Source organism: Chlorocebus sabaeus, chromosome 6 (assembly GCF_047675955.1).
Source record: "Chlorocebus sabaeus isolate Y175 chromosome 6, mChlSab1.0.hap1, whole genome shotgun sequence".
NCBI lineage: Eukaryota > Metazoa > Chordata > Mammalia > Primates > Cercopithecidae > Chlorocebus > Chlorocebus sabaeus.
The window spans coordinates 29,991,204-30,004,950 of NC_132909.1; the positions used below are offsets into that span (position 1 = coordinate 29,991,204).

Below are 13,747 nucleotides of genomic sequence, written 5' to 3' on the forward strand. Positions count from 1 at the left end.
CAATTAGATACCACCTCACTTCTGCTACAATGACTATTACTAAAAATAGTCACCAACACTTCACAAGAGAGAACAATTGTTGCAGAGCGTGTAGAGAAAGGGAAGTCCTTGTACACTGTTGGTGGGAATGTAAATTGGTGCAGACATATGAACTAACATATAGATGCTCCTTAAAAAGTTAAAAATACAACTCACTTCTGGATATGTATCTGAAGGAAAGGAAATCGATATCTTAAAGAGATAATCTGCACTTTATGTTTATTATGGCGTTATTTAAACCAGCCAAGACACAGAAACAACCTATCAGTCCACAGAGGGATGACTGGATACAGAAAACGCGGGATATATATTTAATCAAATATACTCAGCCAGAGGAAGGCAGAAACCGCCGTCTGTGACCTTGTGTCTGACCTGGAGGACTTCATGCTGAGAGAAATGATCCCGACAGAGAAAGGCAAACCCAGGATGGTGTCGCTTAACTGTGGACTCCAGGAAGCGCGCCCCAAGCTCAATCGCTGGTGCCGCCCACTAGCGTGTCGGAGCGGGTTCGGGAGGCGCCCTATCGGCGCCGTCCTCCATCCCCTCAATGCGTGCGCCCGGCTCGTGTGGCCCCGCAGCTGTTCCGCGCCCACCGGGCCTGGGGAGGCAGAGGCCCGGCCGCAGCCCTGCTCGTGGGCGCCGTCTCTCAGCAGCAGCAGCCAGGCCGAACCGGGCGCCACGCTAGGCGGCGCGGAGGAGGCCCCCACGGCGGCTGGCCAAGGACAAGGAGCCGGCCTCTGCCCGCCCCAGAAGTGGCTGCTCGCGCGCGCCCGGGGCCACCCGCTGCCCCACGGCTGCGCGAGGAATGGGCGGGCGCGGGCCCCGGGCTCTCGGAGCAAGGGTTCGCTGCTCGGCTCCTTTGCACCCGGCCGAGCGCGGCGGGGTAGGTGGCAACTCGCTCGGGAGCAGGCACCTGGTGAACTGACCAACCGCAGTGGCCGCCGCGCCTTCCCTGCCTATACGCCGAGCTTCTCGGGGGCCGCGGAGGAGGAGGAAGGTCCGTCTGGACAGGCCCGTGCGGCGGCGACAGCAACAGCGGCTGGCCGGGCTCAGGTACGTTGGATGTGACTGCCCGGAGGCAGCCTCGGAGCTCTGCCGGGCCCGGGAGACTGCCTGGCAGCGTCGGGAAGCGCGGGCGGCCGGTCCCTTCCTGCTCCTTCCCTCAGCGCCTCTGTCTTGGCCTCCCGGAAGCGGGAAACCTTCCTCCCGGTTTTCAGGCTTCGGTGGAGACCCTTATTTTTTCCACCACTAAGGTTAAGAGATTCAGGAATAGAAGTACTAGAGGAGATGGTGAATCTTCTGCAATTCCTCCGATTTAGCCAGACTCCCTTTTGGGGCAGAAGACCACCCTTGAGCACCTCCCCAAGGGGTAGCTCCTTTGCAGTGTGACTTCTCCGATATACCCGTAGGAATGAAGAGTCTTCTGATAACCCGATAGGGCCCTGAAAGTCAAAGGGCAAACGAGATCTCGTAGGACATAAGTTTGTGATCGTTTGAGGCCGGGGGTCACTCGCGTTTCTGAATGGAATTGGAGGAGCGTCAAAGCGGTGCCTGTGAAGAAGCGCAGCAGTCCTTTAAGTGGAGCAAAATTGAGTTTTTCCATTTTTGCCAATATTTTGAAGACAATTCAGTGTATTGTGCATTTGCTGTAAGATGAGAACTTTATGGAGTATTGTCTTCAAGAGCATAAACGATGACTACCCCCAGCCCTGCTGCCCTCTCCAGACGTGGGATCCCACCTCTGAACCTGGGGCTGTCCTCCCGACATCACAGCGCTACCTTGAGACTTTCTGTGAAGACACTTATTTTTAGTGCCTTCATCACCCGGTGTTTGGGGGCGTTCTTTTTTCTTCTAGGCTTCTCAAAACACAAACGCTTTGATCTGGGTTTAGACGATGTGTTAATTCTTCATGTAGTAGCTGTCAAAGGGGCTAAAAACCCTGAAGTCTTCCTGATCTATGCACTCAATTAACATACACACAGTGAAGAAGAAGAAGAACCTCTGAGACATAAAATTCGAGCTGATCATGAGAAGGCCCTGGAAGAGACAAAAGAAAAGTTGAGAAAGTCAGGCAGCCTGGGCTGTGGCTCACACCTGTAATCCCAACACTTTGGGAGGCCAAGTCCGGAGGATGGCTTTCATCTAGGAGTTTGAGACCAGCCTGGGCAACATGATGAGACCCTGTCTCCACAAAAAATCAACAACTAGCCCGGTGTGGTAGTAATCTTGTAATCCCAGGTATTCTGGAGTCTAAGGTGGGAGGATTGCTTGAGCCTGGGAGATGGAGGCTGCAGTGAGTCCTGATGACACTGCAACACTCAGCCTGGGTGACAGAGTGAGACCACATCTCAAAGAAAGAAAGAAAAGAGAAGTCAAGCAAGGAAATCCAAGCAGAAATTCAGACAGAGAAAAATAAGGTCCAAGAAATGAAGACAGAGAACAAGCCACTGCCACCAGTTCCTATTCCAAACTTTTTAGGCATGAAAGGTGGAGACCCTGAAGACAACATAAGAAAAGGGAAAAAAAATTAAAGCGTGAAACATGCCTAGGATAATTATAGGACATACAGGTGGGGACATAATGAACTCAGACCTATTAAAAGGAAAGGATGTACCACTAACATTTGAAAGTTCACAAATGTGTGGTACCATTGTAGATGCTTTGGATACACCTTATATCATGGGGCTCCATGCTGAATTCCTAGATGTGCAAAGATTGGTTAAGACAACCTTGAGGTCAGTGTGAATTCAGAGATGTTTGTGTTTGAAGTCAGCATTCAGCTTATTGAAGGCCTACTTGCAGCATATCACCTTTCAGGAAAGGAGATATTCAAGATTAAAGCTATGCGACTGGCTAAGAAACTTCTTCCTGCCTTTCACACATCTACTGGGATTCCTTGGACAATGGTACATTTACAGTGTGGAGTAGGGTGCAACTGAGGCTAGGGGCCTGCATGTAGCAGCATTCTGGCTGAATCTGGTACACTGCATATGGAGTTCGTCCACCTCAGCTACTTGACAGCAGACCTGGTTTACTACAACAAGGTCATGTACATGCGGAAACTGCTTCAGAAAATGGATTGTCCAAACAGTCTTTATCTAAATTGTTTGAATCCAAGAACAGGGCACTGGGGTTGGTATCACACATCGCTTGGTGATCTTGGAGACAGTTTTTATGAATATTTACTGAGAGCGTGGTTGATGTCAGATAAAACAGACTATGAATGGAGAAAGATGTGTGATGATGCCCTTGAGGCTGTAAAAAAACCAGAACTCCCATGGATGTCTTATCTTTAGTAAATAATGGATCAGTGGACACTTAGAAAACAAGATGGGCATCTGGCCTGCTTTGCTGGGGTAATGTTTGCACTAGGAGAAGATAGTTCCAGAATGGATAACGTCTATCATTATTTAGAGCTGGGGTGGAAATTGCACATACGTGTCGTGAGTCATATGACAGACTGCATTAAAGCTAGGTCCTGAGTCATTCCAGTTTGATGGTGCAGTGGTGGTTGTGGCTGTCAGGCTGAAAAGTATTATATCCTCTGTCCAGAAGTAACTGAAACCTATTGGTACCTATGGTAATTCTCTTACAATCCAAAATACAGGCAGTGGGGCTGGGAACAAAACTGGCCATTGAAAAGTATTGCTGAATCAGTGGTGGATTTTCTGGAGTTAAAAATGTACATTTCTCTACTCCTACACATGATGATGTGCAGTGGGGTGTCTTTATTGCCGAAACACTAAAATATTTGTATGTGCTGTTCTCCAGTGTTGACCTTTTACCTGTAGACTACCAGGTGTTTAATACAGAGGCTCACCCTCTCCCTGTGTTACATTTAGCCAGCACCACACTCAGGTAATTCTGCTGTTGGATAAAAGCAGTTTCAAGGACCAGGACCAGTCTCACCTGTTTTGTTTACGTGGACCACTACAGAAATTAGTCTGAAAACCTAGACTTCTAAGTCAACATGATAGTGGTCATATAAGAATGATGTGTGTTATAGCAAAGATCACAATTACTTTTGCATCACCTGGTACTCTACAAACTATATATATTATATATATATATAAATAATGTATATTATATATATAGCTATATGTAAAACTATGTATATATAGAGTTATATAGAGTTTTATATATAGAGAGAGTTATATATATTTATACACACACACACACACACACATATGGTTTGTAGAGTTCTGGAGTCTGGAGACAAGACTTCCTAAGAGAAACCCAAGAATATAGAGCACCTTGCAGGAGTTACGGATGGCCTTTGGAACCAATTATGTATTCCTACAGTGGAGCAACTGTCAAATATTCCACATTGTTTCATTTTTCTACATTTTAATAATGTAATGAACTAAGGTAAAGAAAAAAGATAGTATAACTGCATCAGTGACAAGAAGACTCAAAAAACAAACAGAAGTGCAATCCATGTCTGAATTTTCAAGTTCCGTATTGGATGACCAGACTGGCAGTCATTTCAAATCCTATTTAATAGGTTTAAATAAAATCTCTTGTATTTAAATTTCATGGTTAAATTTAGTTTCCTCCAGGGGCATGATTTCACAAAAAAATACTCTTCCAGTCTTTGTCTTCATGTGAAATCATTAAAACTTCTGTTTATTATAACTACTACTTGTAAGCCTGAGTTTGAGACTTTGTTCATGTGGTTCTGTCAGTGGTGGTAGCATGACAAAAAGTGCGGAAAATGCCACAATTGGTTGCCTTGAAATCTGTTCTAAAAGAAATTCTTCGTTTTGCTGGTAGGAGATTATTTTTCTAAACTCATAAACCTACCAATTAAGTTTTATCTACTTTAATCTCATAATAATATTAGGAGAGTCATCCAACTCACAACTTTATTTGTGTGACTTGGCAAAATTCACTGTACTATAATGTAGCTCTGAATTTGCCTTGATAAGCTAAATTACTTTTACAACTCATTAAAGCAAAAACAAAACACAGTGCAACTTTCTTAAATATTCTATCTGGGATGATAGCCTTTATTATCTTACCAGGTGAGTGTACCATTCACAAATATTTTATGTTTTAAAATTTTTTCTATTGATGTGTATAGAAAATCAGAATAATTAGAATAGCTTCAAAATAGTTTTCAGTGATAAAAGCATCGAAGCAAGTATCTCAGAGATTTTCTCTTACCATCCGTAGGTTTTGCATTGTTATTTCTTTTTAAATAACTAATTCTTTTTAGTTTGGCAAAAAAATTTATCAGTAACTATGGTGTAAGATAAATATCTAGTGCTTACAAATTTTCTGTCACAAACTGAAGGGTCGTTTTTATTGTTTTAATTTAATTTAGGCATCTTCCATTGACATTAATAAAATTGCAAACAGTATAACTAGTATGATATTTACTCTGAATTTTAAGATTTTATGCAACAAAGTTCATACAAGAAATCCACCTTGGAATTCTGAAGGTTTATTTCCTTATTTGATAACATTTCTTTTAAACTTAGCTTTTAGATTTAAGTTGGGAAAAGATTTAGTGAATGAATATAATTAAATGTTTTCCAAGGTTGATCATCTTATACCACAAATTATTAAATAGTTCTCGCAGCCCAGCCAATAATCCATAAATGACAGCCACTACAAAAGTTTTCAATAAACATAGAAAATAAGGATGTAGAGCCAGTTACAATAGAGTTTTAATTTAAGAGAGTTAAATTTTAGGACATACTTTGAGATTATAATATTTTTTACTACTTGAACCTTTACAATTTTTAAATGATAAAGGTAGATTACTATAACTTTGGAAGAGAAGAGGGAAAGTACTTGGTTCTCGAAAAAGCCTTCTTGCTAAAAATAGCACAAGCCCACTTAACAAATCACTGAAAAAAAGGGCAAGAAAATTTAATTGTCAAAGACCTAGAGAAGCTGTGCAGATAGCAGTGGAGTCTCCAAACTCTTATTTTGTTTAGAAGAATGCAGAGTAAGGAGGCCTTCTTGGTCTTCCAGGAAATTCTCAAGGGATGAGGAGACACAACCTGTATCTCCAAGGGCTCTCATTGTATTAGTCAGATAACTGGAGTTAAGAGAAGACAGAGAAGTATTCAAGCAGAGTCAGTTCACAAGCAAAGAATTTGAGAGGGTCTTCTACACCTCTCCATACCTTCTGTGGAATGACAAGACTGGACCTACAACAGTACTTCCTTTATTTTTTTATTGAGACAAGAGTTTTGCTGTGCTGCCCAGGCTGGAGTGCAGTGGTGCAGTCTCAGCTCACTGCAACTTCTGCCTCCCGGGTTCAAGCAATTCTCCTGCCTCAGCCTCCTGAGTAGCTGGGAGTACAGGCATGTTCCACCATGCCTGACTAATTTTTGTATTTTTAGTAGAGACAGGGTTTTACCATGTTGGTCAGGCTGGTCTTGAACTCTTGGCCTTGTGATCTGCCCACTTCGGCCTCCCAGAGTGCTGGGATTCCAGGCGTAAGCCACTGCACCCGGCCCTCCATTTTTTTTTTTTTTCTTTTTTCTTCTCTCAATACCAAAGACAATTCAGGCCAGCTGCAAATAACTTGCCAGCGTTATGTTTTATTTTTGTTATAGATTTTTAACCCATTTCCCACTTAGGGAAAAAAAAAAAGTGCATCTTCCTGCCAGCACAGTATTCTTGGGGCAAACAGAAAATGAGTAAATTTCCTCCAAGATCAATTTTTATCTTATATTCTGCTTAGTACCCATACTTTCTTCTCTTTTTTACAGCTTTTTGCATTTTGTAGACCTTATTACTCTGGTAAAATACTGCATTTATCAGCCCTTCTGCAAATAGCCCAGAAATGCCCCTCAAAGAGTTGACACCTCACCTTGTGACTTTGGCACAAATGTGCAGAATAGATGGATTGGTTCGTGCATAACAGGAAAAAAAAAAAAATAGGAGTGTTAAACACCCCTCTACCTTCTACATGTATTTATCTTTATTTTAGAATAAAACTCTTTGGTTTAAGCCAGTTTTTTTTTTTTTTTTTTTAAATTCAACTTGTATTAAGTTGTCAAAACCAAGAGAATGAGGCCCTACCTGAGAAGAAGTCTCAGTGCAGAAAAACAAGTCCCCCATCAGGTGGTTCTTACCTTCCGGTGGTCTGTGTGTTTTACTTCTAACACAACTTATAACCAGCTTCAAGCAGATGATTATATATAAAAGTCCAACCTGGGTATTGAAAAAATGCATTCTTTTTGTGGAGTATTGACTCGGATTCTCTATTATGTCATCTTGTGAACCCAGGGCTTTACTTAGTAGATTTTAACCAAGGAGTTTGAAATCTTGATTACCATCCTCTCATCTGCTCTACTGTCCGTCAAAGTCTTCGTCAAAACTCCAAGTTTGTTGATAAAAGATTGTGCTTTCAGTTCTCATTATAATGCGGTTTCTCCTTAAGCCCATATTTCTTCGAGTACATGAGTAAATGAGAGAATGAGTGAACAAACATTTATGAAGTATGTAATATGTGCCAAGCACTGTGCCTGGCACCTTGAAGCATTTGAACATTTTATGTGATTCCAGTGGCACTTTCTGTATGAGAGCAGTTTATACAATTTTACATGTTTTTCAATATGAATCGTGTTACAACATTTTAAATTTTATATTTCATATAAATTAAAGAGAAAAGGTTTATAATACATTTTAAATAATGTGTACTATATCACTAACTATAATTGTAGCTAAAATTAAAGTATTGAAAAATGTCAAAGAAACAGTTGATTTTTGATGCAACTTTGACTAAAATATTTACTTTAGAAATAAAAACACTTTTAGTTTGCTATATCACTTCAATTATTAACATCAATGTTTTATAGAAGTGCTGGTTAGTTTGAATTCAAAATCTTTTGTCACATCATTCGTGGGTAAAACTTGGAGTTGTAAATTGTCTTTGGTATGGGTTCTACTAAACAGTCCCATACTGTTAAATATAAAGAAAAATAATAATAAAATGTTTTTAGATTTCAAAAAGCTGTTTCTAGTAATAGGATTTTGAGTTCTTATTTATTTATTTATTTCTTAGATTTCCTCACACTCAAATTGGATAGCTCCTATCTCTCTCTCTCTCTGTCTCTCTCCCTCTTTCTTTCTCTCCTCTCCCTCTTTCTCTATATCTATCTATCTGTATAATTTTTAAGTTAAACACAAAAAATTTGAATACTATTTTTTAGTTAACAAACACAGTTGGTAACTAGTTTGGGCTGCAAAAATTATAAGCAGAATATTTGAGTAACCTGATATGGTTGGGATATTTGTCTCCTCCAAATCTCATGTTGGAATGTGATCCTTAGTGTCAGATGTGGGGCCTGGTGGAAAGTGTTTGAGTAATAGTGTGGATCCCTCATGAATGGCTTGTTGCCTTCCCTATGGTAATGAGCAAGCCCTTGTTCTGTTAGTTCACATGACAGCTGGTGGCTTAAAGGAGCATGGCATCTCTCTGGCTCCCTCTCTCACCATGTGACAAACCTGTTCCCTTTTGCCATCTGCCATGAGTGGAAGCTTCCTGAGGTCCTGGACTAAAGCAGATAGTGGCACTATGCAGAACTGTTAGGCAAATTAACCGATTTTTTAAAATAGGGGTCGGGCCTGGTGACTCATGCCTGTAATCCCAGCACTTTGGGAGGCCTAGGCAGGCAGATCACTTGAGGTCAGGAGTTTGAGCCTGGCCAATATTGTGAAACCCTGCCTCTACTAAAAATACAAAAATATCCAGACACAGTGATATGCTCCTGTAGTTCTAGCAAACAGGAGACTGAGGTGGGAGAATCACTTGACCTGGAAGGTGGCAGCTGCAGTGAGCCAAGATCGTGCCACTGCATTCCAGTGGTGATAGAGTGAGACCCTGTCTTTGAAAAACAACAAATAAAAGTAAAGTAAAATAAATTACCCAGTCTGAAGTATTCCTTTATAACAACACAATATTGGCTAATACAAACCACATATGATAAGGAAATATATTAATCCACTTATTCTGGCTCAAGAACATTGGTGAAGATGATTTTGTTACTTCAGCTCATTCAGATTATGATGAAGATTTTCTTTTTAATTTACAACCAGTCAGAGAGTTTTTCTGCAAAGGGCAGATAGTAAATATTTTAGGTTATATGAGCCATACTGTCTTTCTTCTTACTTCTGCTGTTGAAGTGTGAAAACAGATAGAGATATTATGTAAATGAATAAGTATAGCTGTGTTCCAGTAAAGCTTTATTTACATAAGCAAGTAAAGGACTGCATTTGACCCACAGGTCATAGTTCTTACCCCAATCCCAAGATTAAGTGGTGTAAGACCCTTTAGCCTTTTTTCTGTCTCTTTTCTCTGTGCTGTAATTTATATAATCATTTTAAAGCAAAAAAAAAAGTGAATGTAAAATATAAAACAATAACATTGAGTTCTTAGAAATAGAGTAGAATGGTGGTTGACAAGATATAGGAGTGGGTCAAATTGGGAGATGTAGGCCAAACTATACAAACTCTCCATTCTAAGATAAGTAAGTTGTGAGGATATCATGTAAAGCATGGTGACTACAGTTAATAATACTAAATAATATATTTTGAAATTTTCTAAGAGTAGACCTTAAGCATTCTCATCAAAATGAAAGAAAAATTTAAGTCCCTGAGGTAGTGAATATAATTAACTTGACTGCAGCAATCAGTTCATAATATATACTTACTTCAAATCATTGTGTTGTACTTTTTAAATACATGCAATTTTATTTTTCTTATTTCTTCACCTCAATAAAGCTAAAGAAACTACATAAAAATAATTGTGATAAATCACATTAACAGAATAAAGAATGAAAGTCATGTGGTGATTTTTTTTCAAGATGGCTGACTACAGACATCAGATACCAGTTCTTCTTTGAAAGAAGATTTAACGTTACAGGTGAAAAATCATGGCTTAAGTGAAATGCTGAGAGAAAAGTGTCAGAACCTTTTGGAGAACGCATAGGAAGAAGTTGGGGGTACAGGAAAAAAAGGGACATAGATGTCTGCCAGAGACTGACCCATGAGGAACTCGAATCCCATGGAAAGTGTAGATGGGAGTGTGTCTTTTTTTCCTCACCCTTGTACCCTACTGCTTACCACCAATTTGTCTGAGAGCCCCTCTGCCCTTGCAAACCCGGGCACCACTGTTGGCAATGATTGGGGAACTTCTGGAGGGCAGAGCACTGGGTGGTGAGTTCACATAGGTTTGCTTGCTCTCTTCCTGAAACCCGAGCTGAGGTGGTGAGCACCATACAGACTGTACATCTGTTTGGGGCCTCTATTCTGTCCAGATAATTTTAACCCTCGTGTCTCTCTGCATCACTAGATCCCACACAAATGTTTCCCAGAACCTTCTCTGCCTATGGCGACTGCAGGGGACCAGCAGGACCTTGGGGAGCCTCAAGATCCTTAGAGACATAGCCTTTGATACAGGCCTTCACTAGGGAAGGGGGATTAGTCCACCAAAGCACATTTTGGGACAAAGGAAAGTGGAATGCACATTCTTCCCTGATGGAGAAACCCCCTCCCCACTTATAACCAGAAAATGGCTGTATTTCTCCCAGCAGAGACACAGGTGCAATGCTGATCTTTGAAAATGAGTATTGTCCTGTCCCAGTAGACAGCACCAGTGGCTGGGAACTGAAATGGAAAAGGCATCTTCGGCTCTCTCCATCACTGCTGCAGACACAGTCATGACGTTTTCTGCTGGGGTTTTGTGTGGGTGCACTTGGAAACAGGCTTTCAGTACACTTTGGGGCAGCTGCACCCCAGTTGAAAGTGTCCCCACCAACCTGGACTTGCTCAAAGGGTGGGACTTTTCTCTTCCTCCCTATACAAAGCAGCAGCATTTCTGCACCATAGAATGAACCAGCTACAGAGTATGGACCTGCTACAACTGTCTATTTCAAGCTGTGGGAAGAGGTTTTTTCCAGAGGTCATTTCAGCTGTAGCCACAGGATGAATGTTTTCTATGAAACCTAGTTGCATTGCAGCCTGGAGATAAAGGACATTCTCTATCTGAACTGAAGGTTGTGAGCCCTTGAACAGGAGTAGATAAGGATATGAGTTACATCCATAAGATGAGGAGCTAGTGCAACACCCTCCACACCTCTACCACCTGGTGGAGACCTGTGTGCATCCCACAGTGAGCTTTCCCACCACCCCGTTCAAGGAAGGGGCTTTTGCTAGTCATCAAATTGTCAAACAACAAGCCAGCATCTGCTAGTAAGTGCCAACTACTAAACAGTAAACTGAACTGCATAACCATATACAAAACCTGTTGGCAGAAGGGCATAATACTAGGGAATGAGATAATCTTCCTGAGGCCTCTGCACTTCCAGCCCTGCAAAAGATAGTGAGTCAGATTATATACCTGTTATATTGCTACAACAATCAGCATTTGAGAAAGCCACTGCACAAAAACTGTCTATAACCAAGAAACTCATCTAGAGCCTTAGCCCCCTGAAAGCACCCAGAATTGAAGCCAAATGATTACACACAACATGTAATCACACCCCCAAAAGAGAAAAGAATCGAAAATTGAAAACGTTATTCAAATGAAAGCAAATAAAAAATAACTAAGTGACAGCTTCTGTAAATGAGGAATAATGTGAAAACTTCAGCAGTACAGAAAGACAGTGTTTTGACACCCACAAAGGATCACACCAGTTCTGAAGCAATGGATTGTAACAGAAATAAAACTAAAGTGACACATTAAAATAATTCAAAATACTAATTGTAAGGAAGCTCAGTGAGATCCAAGAGAAAGTTGAAAACCAACATAAAGAAATCAGAATAACAATTCAGAATATTAGTACAAAATTTACTAAAGAGATATTTAAAAAACAGAACTTATGGAAATAAAAAACTCATTGAAGGAATTATGAAATGTAGTTGAAGGTTTTAACAATAAACAAGACAAGCAGAAGGAAGAGTTTCAGACCTTGAAGCTCAGTCCTTTGAATTAACCCAATCATAAGAAAATTAGGGAAAAAACATAAAAAATTTAAAAAGCCCTTAAGAAATATGGGATTATGTAAAGTAATCAAACCTACAAGCTATAGGCATTTCTAAGTGAGAAGAAGAAACAGTAAAAAGCATGGGGAATGTATCTAATTAGTTAACTCAAGAAACTTTTCTGATCTAGATAGAGAATTAGACATTCAGATATAAGAAGTGCAAATAACACCTGAAAGATTTTCTGCAAGATGGATCTCACCAGGGCATATATTCATCAGACAAACCAAAGTTAACATAAAGTAACAAATGCTGAAATCAGCCAGAGAGAAGTATCAAAGCACGTATAAAGATAGTCCCATCAGAACCACAGTAGACTTCTTGCCAAAAACTGTACCACCCAGAAGAGATCAGGCTTCTATTTTCCGTCTTCTTAAAGCAAAGAACTGCCAGCCAAAACCTTTGGCTTTGGCTAAATTAAGCTTCATAAATGAAGGAGAAATAAAGTATTTGTCAGACAAGCAAATGCTAAGGGAATTTGTCACCTCTTGACTGGACTTACAAGAAATGCTCAGAAGACTTCTAAGGATGGAAATGAAAGGACAAAATTTGCCATCATAAAAGCACACATGAGTAAAAAGATCACATAATCTATAAAGCAGTTATACAGTTGTTGCTACAAAACAACCAGGTGACAACATTATGACAGCAATAGAAGCATTGCATTTCAATATTACCCCTGAATGTAATTGGCCTAAATATTCCACTTACAAGATACAGACTGGCAAATTAAATACGAAAAGTAAGATCCAAACATTTGCTGCCTACAAGAGACATACTTTAATGGTAAAAAGCCAAGCCTCAAAGAAAACCAGTGGGAAAAGATATACCACACAAATGAAAAACCGAAATGAGCTGAAATAGCCATACTTATACGAAATAAAACAGACTAAATCAACAGTATTAAAAAAAGAAAGAAGGTTATTACATAATAACAAAGGGCTCAATTCAACAAGAAGACATAAGTATCTAAATGTATATGCACCTAATGCTGGAGCACCCATATTCATAAAACAAATACTGATAGACCTCAGAGAACAGATAGACAACAATAATAATGGGGTATTAACACTGTTGACAATGCTGAGGCAGAAAATCAGCACAGAAACATTGCAGTTAAATTAGACTTCAGACCAAATCGACCCAACTGGCATTTTCAGAACATTTTACACAATGGTAGGATATACATTATTCTCATCTGCACATGAAATATTCTCCAAAATAAAGCATATATTTGGACATAAAGCAAATCTTAATAAATTTAAAACATCAAAAACAAATTAAGTGTCTCCTTGGATCATAATGGAATAAAATTAGAAATCAATACCAAGAGGAACTCTCAAAAATATGCAAATACATAGAAACTGAACAACTTGCTCTTAAATGACCTTTAGCTATCTGACAAAATCAAGGCAGAAAATTTAAAAACAATTTTCAAACAAACAAAATAGAGACACAGCATGCCAAAACCTCTGGGATACAGCAAAAGTAGTGCTAAGTGAAAAGTGTATAGTGTCAACTACCTACATAAAAAAGTAGAAAATGTCTCAAATTAATAACCTAACGTTGCACTGCAAGGAATTAGAAAAACAAAAACAAACTAAGCTCAAACCTAGCAGATGAAAAGAAAGAACAAAGATCAGACCAAAACCAATGGGATTGAGAACAAAAAAAGATAAAAGAATAAACAAAATGACAAGT

At 39.8% G+C, this 13,747-nt stretch overlaps 1 pseudogene; it reads left to right on the forward strand.

The window, feature by feature from the left end:
* Positions 1–1,081: 1,081 nt before the first annotated feature.
* On the forward strand, positions 1,082–3,970 carry LOC103234413 (mannosyl-oligosaccharide 1,2-alpha-mannosidase IB-like; annotated as a pseudogene).
* Positions 3,971–13,747: the final 9,777 nt, after the last annotated feature.